Consider the following 6,426-nt stretch of genomic DNA (forward strand, 5'->3'; position numbering starts at 1 on the left):
CTCTTAAACTGTAACAATTTATTCACAATCATAACGTATTCACTCTAATCAAATTATCACTCACAAATGTGATTGTATCATCTTTTCATAAAATTTAGGTTTTATTTGGATTTCGATTATTTAAATAGCTCATCTAAATTATTTAAATAATTGTGTTTGATATATATAGTTAAAAAATTAAATTAATGATAAAAATACTTTAAAATATATTAATATTTAATAAAATATAATATTTGATTAGTCAATTAAATATAACTATTTTAATATTTTAAAATTTTTAATTATGTAAATAATCAATTGTTAAGAAGAACTAATGGGAATGATATAAGAAAAATATAAACTATCCATATTAAGGACCCACCCACACTCACATCAACTGATGGTCCTCACCATCTAACTTTATTATACCAATATAAAGTGGATCCCTCCTTTCTCGTCGCTCCAAAATTAATGGACCCTATACCATGTGACAGCACAGTGGAGTTTTGCCTTCTTCTTCTTATAATTATAGGTTTTTTATAATTACAAATCTATTGATAAATTAGTATAATTAAATTATTATATATATATATATATATTCAATTTTTAGTATATATAGTAAATATATTATATTTTTTAAAAAAATTTAAGAATAGTAAACTTTATAATTATATTATTAATTAATTTAAAAAAAAAAATTGATATTCAAATAAATAGAAACACTGGTGACATAATTTGGGTGAAATAAATTTTCAAACAAACTCATATGATCCAGACACCGTGGTACTTATCGATATATAAGGTTGTTGGGTCAAATTATTTTGAATAAAATAATTAAGAGAATAAACATATTCTATGCCAACTGTATTTTGATGATATCTGATTAAAACTTAATTATGCTTAAAACTTAGTTAAGAATGAAGCTACTTTGTCTATTTGTTTCTATGCAGGTTCATCAGACTTTGCTAACTTAGACGTAGTCTAAGTAGGCTAATTAGACGTGTTGCGTAGTTAGACGTTGAGATCTAAATCCATTAGACGTGGTAGTCTAATGGGTAACGTAGTTAGACGTTGGCGTTTAACTCCTTCAGACAAGTCTGAAGTGATACATAGTTAGACGATGCAATCTAACAAATACGTAGTTAGACGTTGCAGTCTAACAAATACGTAGTTAGACGTTGAAGTCTAACTCCATTAAACGTGATAGTCTAATGGGTAACGTAATTAGACGTTGGCGTCTAACTCCTTCATACAAGTCTGAAGTGATGCATAGTTAGACGTTGTAGTCTAACAAATACGTAGTTAGACGTTGAGGTCTAACTCCATTAGATGTGATAGTCTAATGGGTAACGTAGTTAGACGGTGGCGTCTAACTCCTTCAGACAAGTCTGAAGTGACACGTAGTTAGACATTGCAGTCTAACAGATACGTAGTTAGACGTCGATGTCTAACTCCATTAGACGTGGTAGTCTAATGGAAAACGTAGTTAGACGTTGGCGTCTAACTCCTTCAGACAAGTCTGAAGGGATACGTAGTTAGACATTGCAGTCTAACAGATACATAGTTGGACTTTGAGGTCTAACTCCATTAGACGTGGTAGTCTAATGGGAAACATAGTTAGACGTTGACGTCTAACTCCTTCAGACAAGTCTGAAATGATGGGTAGTTAGACGTTGCAGTCTAACTCCATTAGACATGTCGGTCTAATGGAACACATAATTAGACGTCGACGTCTAACTCCATCAGGCTAGGAAGTCTAATGGAGCATGTGTAATACCTCACTTCAACAGTCGTTTGAAATTAGCATACGTCTACCCACGATCAACTAAATGTCTATTACTTTACTCCACTCAGCCTTGTGCAGTCTGACAAACCAGCTAATTGTATCCAATGAATGAACGCCACGTACGTAAATGTACTTCCAATGATTTGTCTAGTATAAGACAATATCATAGAGGATATTCGGCACACTACCAGTTCGGTATGGTCACGATCCATTTGCTTAGAGTCTGTTGTACTCTTGTCCTATGGGCGGCCTTCCAACAGACGCTTGCCACATGTCCATAAAGAAGATTTGACCGTTGGTGTCCTTCTACTACAAATAGATGCTCAAGGACAATGGACGAATGACTGCATCATTTCATCAGCTGTATTCACAAGCTTACTCTTGCCTTACTGATTTCTTACATCATTCAAGTTCAAGAGAGAAAGAATCAAAATACTATCTAGCTGTGAGAATATTGATAATAATATTGTAAGTTGAACAAAGGTTGTTCTGTTCAACAGAGTGTTAGCTAGTTCAGTAAACTGTATTTGATTCAAAGAGTTTAGTAAAATCCTTCCGGTTGTGTAAGAAGGGGTGACGTAGGAGGGTTTGCTCCGAACATCCATAAACAACTCCCTGTGTTCTTTCCTTTCTGTCTTTCATCTTTCATTGGTTCAAAGCTTCAAATCCGACGAACACTTCCGCACTTGAAATCGTTTCAAAAGTTCGAAGAATCTGTGAAGAATATAAATAGATTTTAACTTATAATAGTGTTAAAATCGAATCATTTGTCATAAGTTGTTATCAATAGCCAGACCTTAGTCTCTATTAGTTGCACCGATCCTATCAATTGGTATTAGAGCGATGTTTTCTATTCTTAAGCAACAAGAACCTAAATCATGTTTGTTGTCAACCAAATTCCTGTGCTCTCAAAAGAAAACTACGATTATTGGATGATGACAATGAAAGCTCATTTGGCTGCCCTTGATTGTGACATGTGGAATGTCATTTCTAATGGTCCTATAAAGATTGAGAAGCGATGATGTAGCTCGACAACTGAAGATAAGATGATGAACAACCTGGATAATGTTACCAAAAATGTATTGTTCAAGTCGATGAACATGAATATATTTAGTGAGATCAAGTCTTGCTCCTCGGCTAAGGAAATCTGGGAGAAGCTAATTCAAATCTATGGCTGTAATGTTCAAACAAAAAAGAACCGAACAGAGCAGAAGGTCCTTATAAGTGTTGAAAGTAAGTCCAAGTGGGACGATATCGACTTAGAGGACTCCTCTGGCGAAAGTGATAACGAAGTCATCACATTCTTGATGGCAAATGACCAATCCAAGGTATTCGACTTCTCCTCAAATGATTTTACTAAAGATGATTTAACTATTGCACTCAATGACATGGTTATTGAGTACAAGATGTTATCAGACTCATTTAATGAAATGAAATCAAAATATGAGGCCAACAACTCTCCTTCATCTCAAGTTTCTAAACCAAAACTTTCTGAAAATAAAATAACCGAGCTCTCATCTGAGAATGAGACTCTCAAAGAAAAGGTTCAAACCCTATTTTCTAAAAACTAACGCTTGACATATATGGTCAGTTCCTGGACAAAGTCTGGAGATGCTGTCAGACAACAAATTTATATGTTGAGGCCTGCCGGATGCAAATCCGGTTTAGGATTTGACAGTAATGACTCAGAAAAATTCTATAAGAAGTTAAACTCAGCAACAAACAAGTTTAAGCCTATAAACTATGTCAGAGCGAGTTTAATGATAATGGAACTGATACAAGATGTAAGGATCTAACATTAAAGGATGAGATTATTCATATTCTGCCAATTGTTAGCTAGATGAAACCTAGGAAGAAAGCAGCTAGCAAGTCTGGCAAACTAAAATCTAACAAGAATTCAAGGAGTTATAAACAAAAACTATCCTCTAAGTTTAAGGGAACAACTACTAGCAGGAAGTCGTCTGCTAAGCCTAAATCATACACACATATCACTACATAAAAGGGAAGTCCATCAGAATAACTCAAATATGAATTCCTAAGGGACTGATTGATCGAGGATCCAAGTGAATGTGGGTACCAAAATATTGTAAATATGTTTTTGTGTAGGTTGACTGCCTGGATAATTTAGTTTGGTATTTGGACAATGGATGTTCCAGACACATGAATGGAGATAAACGACTTCTAACTGAAATAACAGAATGCTCAGGTCCTAAGATCACTTTTGGGGATAACCGCAAGGGTAAGACCATGGGTAGAGGTAAGATTATCTATGGTGATATAACCATCAACAACGTGCTACTTGTTGAAAACTTGTGTTATAATCTGATCAGTATTAATCAATTATGTGATAATGAATTTTCTGTTGATTTTCAAACACATGCATGCCTAGTTAAGGTTCAAAAGGGTAACATTCTATTGATCGAAAGTAGAGTAGGAAATTCTTATAAAATGAACTGGAAAAATGAGATATCTAATCTCATATGCATGATTACCAAAATTGATCAAAACTAGTTACAGCATAAAAGATTAAATCATCTTAATTTTAAAATCATTAACTGTTAGGATCTAGGTCGCCGCTGGTGGACCGGGGGTTGGACCGGTTAGCGATTCTCACTCGTAGGGTGGTGGTTAATTTGGTTAGAGATTAACACCGGGGTTTCAATACTACACAACCTGTCACAAACCCTTGAACTAGGTTCAAGCGCGGAAGAGGTTTGCTTTCAGGTTGAAGCGGCACGCTTGTATGATAGGCACGGTCGGTTTCGGATGATGGAGATTTGGAAATGGTGGGTTAGTTTCGGTAATCTGGATATTCGGTATGATTAGTATAAAGTCGGTTTGGAGCGGTGTGGTTAAGTTAGTCGGTTAGATAATGAAGCCGGCAGAAAATAAATGACAAGGCAGATTTTATGGATGTTTGGAGATAAAACTCCTACGTCACCCCTTCCTCTCGAAACCGCGAGAAGGATATTCACTAAGGAATACAAGTACAGGCCGATCGAGACTTATTTCCTGCTCGATAACACTCTTACAATTTACACCGAAGTTGTAAAACACACTTTTACTTTCAACACTTAGGCTTTCTAGCACACTCTATCACTTGTAGTAAATGCTCTTAATATCACAGTTGTCTCTTAATGTCTCGCTTAAGTCCCCCCGCATTTACTCTTCTTCAGCTACCCCTTTTATAGGTGAAATATGCCAACGGTCATATTTCACTGCCTTGAATCTGATTGGCTGATCAGAAGTGCAGTGATTCAGTGTTTCAGAGGTTCAGACCTGCGGTCGTTTCCTCAGACCTGGTACTATGTCTCAGACCTGGCGGTCTGTTCTTCCGGTGTGTAAGACAAACCTGCCGGGTTTGTCTTTTACTTGATGTAGGCACTGTCTGTTGGACAGTTGTCTGTACTTGGAAGATTTCCTTTCTGGCTTATCCCGAAGTAGAAGGATCCGGTAGTACTGTTTTCTGCAGCCTACAGTCTTTCCTCAGCCTTGCATGGATATGGAAGTATTCAGTCTGTTCCTTTGGTATCATTCTCAACAGATACCCAAATTGTCTTCTTGTACTGGTCGATCATTTGACTTGGCCGAATGTCTTTTGGTAGTGATGTAACCGGACTTCTTCCGGTTATTCCTCTCTTGTGGATGATCGGCTGTTTGATGATTCCGGTTTTGAGCTTTGGCCGATCCTTTCTTTGTGCGGTCACGTTCCGAATACTCTTGATCGGTTTGGTAGCTTGACCGGTTAGGTTTCTTTAGTCGGTTCTCTTGTTCATCCGGTCCGGTTCCTTGTTCCTGCATGAAAAGTTTATTTAAGTTAGGTTTATTTGAACCGGTCTTATTTTATCTAACAATTTATCCCTTTTTGATTATTTTATTTAAAATTATCAAAATCATGTAAGTTTGCAACCGTAGGCCGGTTGTTTTGTTTGGCCGTATTTTTGACTTGGGAGAATTTTTCGAAAAGTGTTTGAATTTTTTTTTGGAAAAGTCTTTATAAGAGTCTCTATCTTTTATCTTATCAATTTCTCCCTTTTTGATTATTTTATTTAAAATTATCAAAATTAAGTAGAAATGCAAAATAAGGCCGGATTCAAAAATAACTTTATATATTTATATATAGATGACCGGAAAAGACAAAGTATATAAAAATACTAAGGCCAATAAGAAAAAGAAGGATAGTCCCTATTCAGAGTCCGTGAATTCATAGGCGCTCTTCTTTTTCTTCTTCGGTTGCTGTTGCCCGGTCGGTTCGGAAGAACGTCGCCTTTTAGATCGGGACCGCAGTTGTTCTTCGACTTCATCCTCGAGTTGGTCGGCTTGCTGCGATGTACTCGGGATGACCGGTTCAGAGACTTCTCTGAGCAGCTCGGCAATCTGAACTTTCTTAGGGGCCTCCCTGTCTCTTTTTCGGTGCTGAAGCGGAGGCGGCCGCCTTCTTCTTCTTGTTTACTTCAGAGAATTCTTCCAGCTTCCGTTTTTGCCTTTCCAACCGGGCGGCATCCTCCGCAGCTCGGGAGGCTACTTTCTCAGCAAACCCTAGGAATATAGCCCCAGCCTTTTTAATTCGTGCGGCTTCTACTTCTTCTTCGGTCAGCTGAGTTGGGCGCGGTGTCTCTTTATCTGTGCTAACTTCGGCGTCCAGCGCATCCTGGACCCTC

This window comes from Impatiens glandulifera, chromosome 3, assembly GCF_907164915.1.
Source record: "Impatiens glandulifera chromosome 3, dImpGla2.1, whole genome shotgun sequence".
NCBI lineage: Eukaryota > Viridiplantae > Streptophyta > Magnoliopsida > Ericales > Balsaminaceae > Impatiens > Impatiens glandulifera.